Source organism: Anomaloglossus baeobatrachus, chromosome 3 (genome assembly GCF_048569485.1).
Source record: "Anomaloglossus baeobatrachus isolate aAnoBae1 chromosome 3, aAnoBae1.hap1, whole genome shotgun sequence".
In the NCBI taxonomy this organism is placed as follows: Eukaryota; Metazoa; Chordata; class Amphibia; order Anura; family Aromobatidae; genus Anomaloglossus; species Anomaloglossus baeobatrachus.
Genome location: NC_134355.1, coordinates 511,360,922 through 511,373,874, shown reverse-complemented (window position 1 = coordinate 511,373,874; position 12,953 = coordinate 511,360,922).

The following is a 12,953-nucleotide window of genomic DNA, read 5'->3' as shown; positions in this document are numbered from 1 at the left end:
GGATGTGCCCCATCCATCCTTCCTACAGTCCCCACCCACCATCCCCACAGCCCCAGTCCCTAATGTACACTTGCTTTGGCAAAACTAATTTGTATTTAGTCCTGCCAATAAAGCTTATTTGATTTGATTTGATTTGATCGATAGATAGATGATAGAGGGATAGAGTGATAGATAGATAGATAGATAGATAGATAGATAGATGAATAGATAGACAAATATACAATAGATAAAGAAATAGATAATAGATAGATAGAGGGATATATAGATAGAGGGATAGAGATAGATAGATAGATAGATACAGTGCCTACAAGTAGTATTAAACCCCCTGCAGATTTAGCAGGTTTACACATTCGGAATTAACTTGGCATTGTGACATTTGGATTGCAGATCAGCCTGGAAGTGAGAAATGCACTGCAGCAAAAAAGAATGTTATTTCTTTTTTTATTTTTTTTTAAATTGTGAAAAGTTTATTCAGAGGGTCATTTATTATTCAACCCCTCAAACCACAAGAATTTTGTTTGGTTCCCCTAAAGTATTAAGAAGTATTTCAGGCACAAAGAACAATGAGCTTCACATGTTTGGATTAATTATCTCTTTTTCCAGCCTTTTCTGACTAATTAAGACCCTCCCCAAACTTGTGAACAGCACTCATACTTGGTCATCATGGGAAAGACAAAAGGAGCATTCCAAGGCCATCAGAGACAAGATCGTGGAGGGTCACAAGGCTGGCAAGGGGTACAAAACAGTTTTCAAGGAGTTGGGCCTACCTGTCTCCACTGTTGGGAGCATCATCCGGAAGTGGAAGGCTTATGGAACTACTGTTAGCCTTCCACGGCCTGGACAGCCTTTGAAAGTTTCCACCCGTGCCGAGGCCAGCCTTGTCCGAAGAGTCAAGGCTAACTCAAGGACAACAAGGAAGGAGCTCCGGGAAGATCTCATGGCAGTGGGGACATTGGTTTCAGTCAATACCATAAGTAACGTACTCCACCGCAATGGTCTCCGTTCCAGACGAGCCCGTAAGGTACCTTTACTTTCAAAGCGTCATGTCAAGGCTCGTCTACAGTTTGCTCATGATCACTTGGAGGACTCTGAGACAGACTGGTTCAAGGTTCTGTGGTCTGATGAGACCAAGATCGAGATCTTTGGTGCCAACCACACACGTGACGTTTGGAGACTGGATGGCACTGCATACGACCCCAAGAATACCATCCCTACAGTCAAGCATGGTGGTGGCAGCATCATGCTGTGGGCCTGTTTCTCAGTCAAGGGGCCTGGCCATCTGGTCCGCATCCATGGGAAGATGGATAGCACGGCCTACCTGGAGATTTTAGCCAAGAACCTCTGCTCCTCCATCAAGGATCTTAAGATGGGTCGTCATTTCATCTTCCAACAAGACAACGACCCAAAGCACACAGCCAAGAAAACCAAGACCTGGTTCAAGAGGGAAAAAATCAAGGTGTTGCAGTGGCCTAGTCAGTCTCCTGACCTTAACCCAATTGAAAACTTGTGGAAGGAGCTCAAGATTAAAGTCCACATGAGACACCCAAAGAACCTAGATAACTTGGAGTAGATCTGCATGGAGGAGTGGGCCAAGATAACTCCAGAAACCTGTGCCGGCCTGATCAGGTCTTATAAAAATTGATTATTAGCTGTAATTGCAAACAAGGGTTATTCCACAAAATATTAAACCTAGGGGTTGAATAATAATTGACCCACACTTTTATGTTGAAAATTTATTAAAATTTAACTGAGCAACATAACTTGTTGGTTTGTAAGATTTATGCATGTGTTAATAAATCCTGCTCTTGTTTGAAGTTTGCAGGCTCTAACTTATTTGCATCTCATCAAACCTGCTAAATCTGCAGGGGGTTGAATACTACTTGTAGGCACTGTACATAGATAGATACATAGATAAGACAGATAAGACAGATAGATAGATAATAGATAGAGATACATAGATAGATAGATAGATAGATGGAGAGATATAGATGATAGATAGCTAGCAGTTAAGCCTGCTTTACACGCTGCAATGTATCTTACAATGTGTTGGCGGGGGTCACGTCGTAAGTGACGCACATCTGGCATTGTAAGGTACATTGCAGTGTGTGACCGGTACGTGCGATTGCGATTGAACGGTAAAAGGTACATCGCATACACATCGTACCTTTCTCTAGAATTGCACGTCAGATTGTTCATCGTACCCGGGGTAGCACACATCGCAGTGTGTGACACCCCGGGACGATGAACAGATCTTACCTGCGTCCTGCGGCTCCTGGCCCACAATGCGGAAGAAGGAGGTGGGCAGGATGTTTACGCCCCGCTCAGCTCTGCCCCTCCGCTTCTATTTGCTGGCTGCCGCGTGACGTCGCTGTGACGCCGAACGTCCCTCCCACTCCAGGAAGTGGACGTTCGCTGCCCACAGCGAGGTCGTATGGACGGGTAAGTAGTGTGACGGGGGTTAATCGTTTGTGCGGCACGTTCAACAAATTGAACGTGCCACACATACGATGGCGGCGTTGCAACGTGTAAAGCAGGCTTTAGTTACATAGATTATAGAGATATTAACCAAATAAATAAATAAGTCAATGAAACAAAACAATGTGAGCTGATATCAGGCTGGGAAGGTCCATGATCATTGGTGCCTTCCAGGCCAAAACATATCAGTCATCAACCGCAACGGAAATAGAACATGACATTAGATGCGTCATTTCTGTCGCTTCACCTCGGGTCTTCCCGATTGCCCTAGTGTATTAGCTAGGGGTAATGTTTTTTGGGGTTGATATGAGCTGTGTAGTGTCCAAAAACACAGCTGGAATCAAGCCCTGGTGTTAGCAATGGGGAGGTGTCAGACACCCCCATTACTAACCCAGTAATAAAAAAAAATGCACAAAAATCCTTTAAACAAACACCCTCTGAAACTTTCCCTCCTTTACCCCTTTATTACAAAAAAAAAATCCATGCAGGCCCGCCGTAGTCCACCGAATAAGTCATAGTCCACAAATGGAAATTTGCAAAAAAAAAATCAAACATAAAGCACATAGAAATAATAGAGCGAATCTGACATAGTCCATGGAATCTGACAAACAAAGTCTATGGAGTATCGTTCTGGCATTCTATAGACTTTGCCAACAGAGGCACTTCCCGGTCATGCTGCGCTACACGAAACCCTCTAAAGAGTGGTGACATCAGTAATGTTACTGCTCTTCAGAGTCACCGAGTTATGCACAGCGCAGCAAGGACATCTGAAGGGTAACTTTACTGATGTCACCACTCTTCAGAGGTGTCTGGTCTCATGTAGCACAGTGTGACCCGCAAGTGTCTATTGGCAAAGTCTATGGAGTCTCAAAACGAAGCGCTGTAGACTTTGTTCGGTGAGTTCGATGGACTATGTTGGATTTGCTCTGGACTACGTTGGACCTGCTAGGGATTTTTTCTGAACAAAGTGGTGAACAAAGGAAAGTTTGGGGAGTGTTTATTTTAATAAAGGATTTTGAGTGTGTGTTTTTTTCAATTTTATTATTAACACCATGGCTTGATGCCAGTTGTTTTTTTGGACACAGCACAGCTGACATCAACCCCAAAAATCATTACCACAATTGCCACTGTACCAGAGCAATTGGGAACAGCCGAGGCAAAGCACCAGACTAGGAGCATCTCCTGATAACCAAGGACCTTTCCAGCTTGATAATGACAGCTCACAGCTATCTGCTTTACCTTTGCTGGTTTTCAATAATGGAAGAGACCCCAAGTTGTATTTTTTTCATGAAATTCTGTATATATTTGGCTAAATAGAAAGCTGTATACTCTATCTAGCTATCTATTATCTATATTTCTAGTATCTATCATCTATCTAGCTAGCTATCTATTATCTAGATCAGGGGTCTCAAACTTGGCTTATATGGGTTGCACATAGAAAAATAAAATTTGGGGGGCCGCATTCTTTGCAGGACAAAGTTACATTTTTAGTGATGTCATATTTTCTTTTCTATGCACCTATGGATCACGTTTTTTTGAACAATTTTCTCTCATTTATTATAACACAAGTGCACTTTTTTGTTATGATTTCATCATTTTTTTTTTTTTACATTTTATTCCCATCTTGTAAGTAATATAGTTTTACAATTAGCACCATATAGTAATTTTGGCCAACATCTTGCAGCAATGTGCCCATCTTCGTGCCCATCCATGTCCCCAGTAGTAATGTGCCCATCTTGTCCCCATCCTTTAGTATTGTGTCCTATCCTTGTGCCCATCCTGTAGTATTGTTTTCCATTCTTATGCCCATCCTGTAGTAATGTGGCCCATCCTGTAGTATTGTGCCCCATACATGTCCCTATCCTCTAGTAAAGTGCCCCATCCTTGTGCCCTGTAGTAATTTGCCCCATCCTTTTCCTCATCTTGTAGCAATGTGCCCCATCCTTGTGCCCTGTAGTAATATGCCCCATCCTGTAGTATTGTGCCCACTCCTTGTGCCTTGTAGTAATGTGCCCCATCTTGTAGTAATGTGTCGATCCTGTAGTATTGTGCCCCTCCTTATGCCCTGAAGTAATGCTCCCCTTCTTGTGCCCATCCTGTAGTATTGTGCCCCCTCCTTGTGCCTTGTAGTAATGTATCCCATCCTGTAGTAATGTGCCCATCCTGTAGTATTGTGCCCCCTCCTTGTACTCTGTAGTAATGTGCATATCCTGTAGTAATGTGCCCATCCTTGTGCCTATCCTGTAGTATTGTGCTCCCTCCTTGTGTCCATCCTTTAATAATGTCCTCATCATGGTTCCCTATTATACCGCTCTTCCCATACACAGAAAAAAAATTCTCACCTGTTCTCTGCTCCCTCGGTGTCCTCTTACTTGCTTCTTGGGCCTGCAGACCCCATGACAATCGTGGCCCTATGCCGAGGGCCGGCGTCATCGGCAATTTACTACAGTTGAGTCATTTGCAGCGCTGCACAGGGGATCTCTGTACTACACCAATGGCAGCCGCTGGCCACTCAGAGGCAAGCAGGTGATGACATACACCTGTGGCTGCCATTGGTATGGTGCAGAGATCCCTTGTGCGGTGTCGCAAAGAATTCAACTGTAGTAAATTGCTGATGGCGCCGGCCCCCTACAGTTGCCGCAATCATCACGGTGTCTATGGGCCGCAAGAAGCAGCCTGAGGGGCTGCATGTGGCCAGCGGGCCACGTGTTTGAGACCCCTTATCTATATCTATCTACTTATGTAGCTATCTAGCTATCTTTGCACATCTTTAACACATAAAAAACATTAATTTCATTATCATGCGTTTTTTACCGTATGTATCACATGGATGTCACATGGACAGCACACACATACACACAGTTGGCGCACCGATAGCACACGGATGACATATACACATTCACATAGATGACCACATAGATCATCTAAACGGAACCTGTCACACATGCGTTTTTTTATGCACATGTGTGAAAGTGGCCTAACATAAATTTTACATTTCTTATGGAGTGAGAATACGCACTTTAAACACAATAAAAGAGGGGGAGCCATCACTGCCTATGAATGGCATGCAACAAATAAAAAGTGTAAATTCACAAATTATTCCAACTGTGCTATAATGCAAAATGAGATATTTGGCAAACAATTGATCAATTTTTTGAGCCACCCCTGCCACGTCACGGCAAATCTCGATAGGGGGGTCCTACTCTATATTTTATATTTCCATTGTGCCTCCTAAATTTATTAAAAGCAGAACCATATTAGAGCAACACATTTACCTGTAATATTTCAGAACCGCTTCTGTGACGCCCTGGGCAAGCCAGGGGTCACAGGTCACAACATCACATGCACCCCATATTCCCTGCAGGTACATCTAAGCTAATCTAAAATCCTTGTTGCCTTCCTCCAGGGGCTGATGTCCACACCAGGGGGTGGGCCAGGCGGTTGGCTCCGCCCACCGAGGAGTTCACAGCCCTGGAGGCGGGAAAACCAGGCAGTTGAAGTCTAGCTGAGGGCTAGAGTGGAGTGAAGTTTAGGAAGTGAAAATAGAAGGATGTGAAGTGGTAGAGGAGCTTAAGAGGAGTGACAGAAAAGGAACAGTTAAGAAAGCCTGAAGTTGGTCCGGGTGTGCACCCCGGACTGAGACAGCAAGGTCAGCAGACGGCGGTGATAGTCTGCAGGGGGACTGCTTGGAGGTTGCAGGAAGGACCGCGGACGGGTGGTGACCCGGCGGTACTGGAGCAGTATACGAAGAACAGTCAGCACCAGGGCAGGGGCCTTTCGGATCCCGGCAAGGCTAGGAGTCGCCATAATTTGCCAAATCCATCAGTGAAGGGGACCTCTGTCTCCTAATAACCAAGTCCCGATTGAAGGCAACAGCCCGACCGTGAAGGGGAGACACCGCCACCGCCAGGGCACCAGTTTCCCAGGGCCAGATACGGAGTCAGAAGAAAAAAAGAAAAGAGTGGGAGAGAGATAACATGTCAGAAGTGACAAGAGAGAGTGAGGCAGGATGCAGGAGATAAGAAAAGGGACAAGAGACAGTCAGTAGATGGGAGAGACAGGAGATAAGAAAAAGCATGAGAGACAGGAAGGAGATGAAAGAGACAGGAGATAAGAAAGAGCCTTAGGGGTACTTCTCACATAGCGAGATCCCTGCTGAGTCACAGGTTTTGTGATGTACCAGTGACCTCATCAGCAATCTCGCTATGTGTGACACTAAGCAGCGACCTGGCCCCAGCTGTGAAATCGCTGATCGCTACACACCGTTCTGGTTCATTTTTTGGTTGACGGGCTGCCGCAGGGCAGCACGCATCGGTGTGTTTGACTGCGGGAGACCAACAAGCACCGACTCTGTGTAAGTGGTGTACACTGGTAACAAGGGTAAATATCGGGTAACTAAGCACAGCGCTTTGCTTGGTTACCCGATACTTACCATGGTTACCAGTGTACACCGCTTACAGGCTGCCAGCGCTGCTCCCTGCACATGTAGCCAGGGTAAATATCGGTTAACTAAGCAAAGCGCTTTGCTTAGAAACCCGATGTGTACCCTAGCTACGTATACAGGGAGCCTGCGCTGGCAGCCTGTAAGCGGTGTACGCTGGTAACCAGGGTAAATATCGGGTAACTAAGCAAAGCGCTTTGCTTGGTTACCCGATATGTACCCTGGTTACCAAGCGCAGCATCGTTACATGAGTCGCTGGTCGCTGGTAAGATCTGCCTGATTGACAGCTCACCAGCGACCATGTAGCGATGCACCAACGATCCCTGCCAGGTCGGATCGCTGGTGGGATCATTGGTGCGTCGCTACGTGTGACGGGACCCTTACGCTGAAGAGTAAATGCCCTTGAAATGGGTGTTTCAACAAGACAATGACTCTAAACACAAAAGAAAACGAGCAAAATCTTGTTTCCAGTCCAACAAAATTGAGGTTATGGAGTGGCCAGCCCAATCCCCGGCCTTAGTATGATAGAATACTTGTGGGGTGACATTAAAAATGACATTTCTGAGGCAAAGCCAAAAATGCAAATAAATTGTGGGATGTAGTGAAAGCATCCTGAGCTGGAATAAAGGTGGCTTTACACGCTACGATATTGCTAGCAATTTCTAGCGATATCGAGCGTGTAAGTACCCGTCTCTGTCGCCCATGTGTTATCGTGTGATCGCTGCCGCTGCGAATATTATCGCTATGGCAGCATCACACACACTTACCTGGTCGTCGTCGTCGCTGTGACTGCCGAACAATCCCTCCCTCAAGGGGGAGGGACGTTCGGCATCACCGCGACGTCACTAAGCGGCCGGCCAATCAAAGCGGAGGGGCGGAGATGAGCGGGACGTAACATCCCGCCCACCTTCTTCCTTCCGCATTGCGGCCGGTGGCAGGTAAGGAGACGTTCCTCACTCCTGCGGTGTCACACATAGCGATGTGTGCTGCTGCATGAGCGATGGACAACATGGATAAACAACCCTTACCGATTTTTGAGTTTGGGACGACCTCTCCATGGTAAACGATTTTCACCATTTTTGAGGTCGCTTAAGGTCGCTGGTAAGTGTCACACGCTGCGATATCGTTAATGACGCCGGATGTGCGTCACTAACAACGTGACCCTGACGATAAAACATTAACGATATCGTAGCGTGTAAAGCCACCTTTAGAGTTGACAGGTCCCAGAAGTTGGTGACTCTATGCAACATAGAAGTGAAGCAGTTGTAAAAAACTGGTTATACAACTAAATATTAGGTTATATTAGGTTAGTGATTCACAGAAATGCTAAATCCTAAATAAAAAGAGGACAGATTTTGAGTATGTAAAGACAAATACAGACACTGCTATTTTTTTGGAACAGCCCAATGTTCATTTTTTTATATTTTCTGTAAAGTAGTTAAAAATTCTATACATTTCTCTGCATGTTTTGATTTAGAAAACAATGTGCAACGTTTCCAATGCATGGAAATAAAAATAATTATAAAGATTTTGGGTTAACTCATGTTTTTGTACACACTGCTATTATTTTGAACACAACTGCAGTACATCGCTATCTGGCGTATTATTAGGCTTTCTGTTCACATAAGTGCCCCTAGTATTGAAGCTACTGTCTTCTCACCTCCCACTCCATTCACACATCAGGCGGTGCCTATCATATGTTCCTTCCACAATCTAGGTGCTTCCCACACACCCCTTTCTGGCCTTTCCTGGATCTTATTAAATAATTTGAACTGCTTCATTTACATTTACTATTGGTACTGCTTCCTCATCCACCACATGCCAACCCTTGCTGACCCTTTTTAGTGCTTCCTGGGTGAGGAGACACCAAAAAGGGTCAGTGAGAGCTTGCATGCTATGAGTCAGAGGGAAAGAAAAAGGGTCAGTAGGGGCCAGCATTCTGTGGGTCAGAAGGCAAGAAAAAGTGTCAGTGAGAGCCAGTGTGTCGCCCTGGGCAAGCCAGGGGACACAGATAACAACACCACTACACCCCACACTCCAGGTAGGCACACCTGCTAACCAGAAATCCTTGTTGCCTCCCTCCAGGAGTCTGTGATGCACACCAGGGGGTGGGCCAGGCGGTTGGCTCCGCCCACCAAGGAGCTCACAACTCTGGAGGCAGGAAGTAACCAGGCAGAAAGCTCAGGGAGGAGCAGGAGTCGAGTCAGAGACATGAAAGAGTGAACAGGAGTTTAGCCCAGGCAGGGCTTGAGTAAAGAAGCAGTTTAGCCCAGGCAGGGCTTGAGTAAAGAAGCAGTTTAGCTCAGGAGGAGCTTGAGTGAACAGCAGAGTAGCCCAGGCAGGGGCTAGAGGAAACAACCAGAAGTGAAAGTGAAGGAAAGGAAAGTGGAAAAGGAGGAAAGCAAGAAGTGGTGACAGAGCAGAGAGAAGGAGAAGCCTGAGAGCCCAGCTGTGTGTAGGGCTAGAACAGCAAGGTCAGCGACGGCGGTGACTGTCCGGAGGGGGACCGTTTGGAAGTTCCTGGAAGGACCCCGTTGGCTGTGTGCCCGGTGGTCTGGAGCAGTGTTCCGAAGGACAGTCAGCACCAGGGCAGGGGCCTCTCGGACCCCGGCAAGGCTAGGAGTCGCCCAATTTGCCGAATCCGTCAGTGAAGGGGACGCAGATCCCCCAGCAACAAAGTCCCGATTGACGGCAACAGCCCGACCATTACCGGGGAGACACCGCCACCGCCAAGGCACCAGTTTCCCCAGGGCCAGCGCCTGCGGGCAAAGTGTAGAGCTCCTCCGGCCCAGATTGCAGTCGGGGAGCGGGTAACCGGAGGGAATCCACCGCTACCATCAGTCAAACAGGTGCAAGGAAGAGAGACGTCACCGTCACCTACCGGGAGTGCAGGTGCAACCGTCTGTGGGACCGTCCTACCAGCCGTTGGTTTACCGTACAAACTGTGTCCGTGTCTCAGGCTGAGTGAGTACCACAGTGCCGCAAGGCATAGCGCTGCCCCCGCGCCCCTGCGCCCTCCAGGCCCTACACTTCACATCTCTTCACCGGGCCCCGGGATCACCAACCCCTACCCACGGAGGGGCAACACAACACCTGGCTGCTCCCATCACCATCCCCGGGACCCCCACACTGAGCAGCGGTGGTGCCATCACCACAACCGTGGGTGGCGTCACGAACTATAATCCCAACAAACACCCCCCCCTTTCACTCACGGGCGAGGAGCGTCGCTCGAGACACCCCGGGATCCGGCCCGCAGCTCGAGCCACCAGGAGCAACTGCCGGACCCGAGCAGAAGGGGTGAGCGCGGTGTGCTGACACCCTCCTCCCCGCCCGCGACACCAGCATGCAGTGTGTCAACAGCAAGAAAAAAGGTCAGTGAGACCTGTCATGCAGTGAGTCAGAAGGCAAAAAAAGGGCCAGGAGTCCTGACTGACCAATTCCTGGGTCTCACGGACACATTTTGGTGCCTCCTTAACTACCGCTCTGAATGGCTCATTGATCCTCAGTAGTGCCTTGTCACCATATATGTGCCTCTTTGGTGGTGCTGCCTCACACACCATATGTGACGCGCCTGCGAGGTCTTGGGAACTACTCGTCACCAGGCCGTTTTTGGGGGTTTGGGTTGTCACAGTGGCCTGGCCTGGCTCCGTGATCCCACGGTGTCAACCAAAATGATGGGGAGGGTGATGATAATGAAGGGGATAGTTGTCTTTCGTGAAGCCATCTGTGGTATGCGGCTATAATGGGAGCCTCAGCTGCAGAAGGTCTCTCTCTTCTGGGGCGGATGGTAACGCAGCTTGGGTGTTGCAGGTCTCCACAGGTAGAGCTTGGCCCCTGGGAGGATGATAGGAGTGGTAGTCTATGTTGGAGCGCAGGGCTGGTGGCGCAGGAAAAAAAGGGAGCGACACAGAGATTGCAGGCAAAGTTCTTTTACTCACTGTAATGTCATCACCCTTGGTGTGCCAGTTTCCACTGCGATGGGTTCCAGTCGATCCCAGATAGTTCAGATATCATCGCCAGTGTTGTGGACTGTGAGCCCTTCCTTTCTGTGCTCTGTTGTATGGATCCCTGCAACTTGAAGTTACACATGGACCCGAGTCCTGGGGGTGATTATGTTCCCCTCATCCCATATAGCAGGCAGCGTGAGTCCGTTGTTGGGCTGGATCGTGGTCACAACTCCTGGCTCTATCTGCTGCTGTGCCATGGGCACTTGAGGTGGGCAAGGAAACATGGAATCTCCTACCCGGAGGATTTGTTAGAGGGACATAAAGTTCCCCCCAACCTAGGGCTCTGCACCCCATCTGCGCCGGTCCTGAGGGAGCTAAGGAGCTTTCCCCTCAGGGACTGTGTTATTCCTGCGTCTCATATGGTCCCTGTCTCCTGCTGTTCTTTCTGAGTGTGTGTGAAACCTTACTCCCCAGTGGGTAGCTCCACCCCCCAGGTGATGACCAGTGAGTGGAAAGTCCCATTTTCATGATGACCACCCCCAGTCCCAGTGGCTGGCTACTAAGCTGTGTGTTGTATGAAATGTGATAAAATAAACATCGGTGAACAACCTCCTCCTTACCCGAGATGAATACTGCACCTCTTGTGAGATGCAGTACCCTGTGGCGACTGAAACCTCAGGGGCGCCACACTCTCCCACAGCGAATCGCAGCACGTCTGCGGGCTGGAAAAAGAAAAACAATGCAATACAGTTGAAACTGCAAAATTGTGCATTTGCATATAACAACAACATTTCTTCCCTTTATGGGAGGTATGGCTTCATGAACGTTAAAAACTCTCTACATTTCACATTTGTCAGATAAAACCATCAGACTATCAGTGAATGTATAAAAAGGGTAATAATGCTAAAATTCCTTCACTTTTACTTACTGTTACTTGTATTTTGTGGTTGAGGAAAGGGTGTGTGAAAATGGGCGTGGCTAACAAAATGGGAGCCATATCTAAATGAGGCGTGGTTTCCAAAACCAAAAAGGAAACTATAAACTCAGTGGTGGATGAAATGGTGAAAAAAAGGGCTTTGTTTTCTTCCCACCAGGGTTAATGATTTCTGAAAGGGGACAACCCCTTTAAGATAGAATGGTAGGCAGTTTTCTCTGCACACTATGTACTTCATGTTACATCATGCAGTAATTTGCTTGAATAACTGTTGCACAGATTGTGTGATAGAACAGAACACAAGAGTTTTCCCAGATGATTACCCTCCTATCTGGTCAAATTATAATATTGAATAATTCTGGGCCCAGGAGAGAAAGTGCAAGCAACCTCGGCTCATTTCAATCACCTATCGTGCTCCCTGCTTTGTTTGTTACAGTTATTGCAGATGCTTTCCTGAGAATGTCACAGAGGGGTATTCTAATGTTTACTGTAAATAGTTCCTGGAACGATCTCGAAGCAGATGAATAGCATAAAGCTTCTGGGCTCTGTGCAAAGCTATAATTGGGCTCAGCAGGTATCACCATATTCATAGTGGCATGGGGTATTATAATATACAAACAAAATAATAATAATAATAATAATAATAATAATATAAAATAATCTATCGCCATTGTGATTTAGCTGTATCTGATAAAGTTCTCTATCTCATCTTGTAATACAAATGATAAATTCCTATCAGCGTACTTCCTGAAACAATACAGTTCAACAAGTCCAGGGCCAGACTGGGACCAAACAGTATCCCTGGCACTCAAACCCCACCAGCCCACATACTCGTACTATAACATTCCTCAGCCCGGATCAGTGAATTATGCTTTCATGCCCTCCACTAAGGAACCAATCACCAGGATTTTTGTATATAAGCTAAAGCCAGTGCTATACTGGCACTATCAGGCAGATTCTATACATGCCTGTAGTGGGCAGCTCGGATGTTTAGGTTTTGAAATCCAAAAAAGTAAAGTTTATAACATTAGCTGCTTGTTGAGTGACAGCAACAAAGGAGCAGATAATATATTCAGAGTTATCCCCTCCCGCTGTTAGAATTAGCATAAGTATTATACAAACGATTCACTTTGTCTCTTGCAGTACCTGTGTGAGG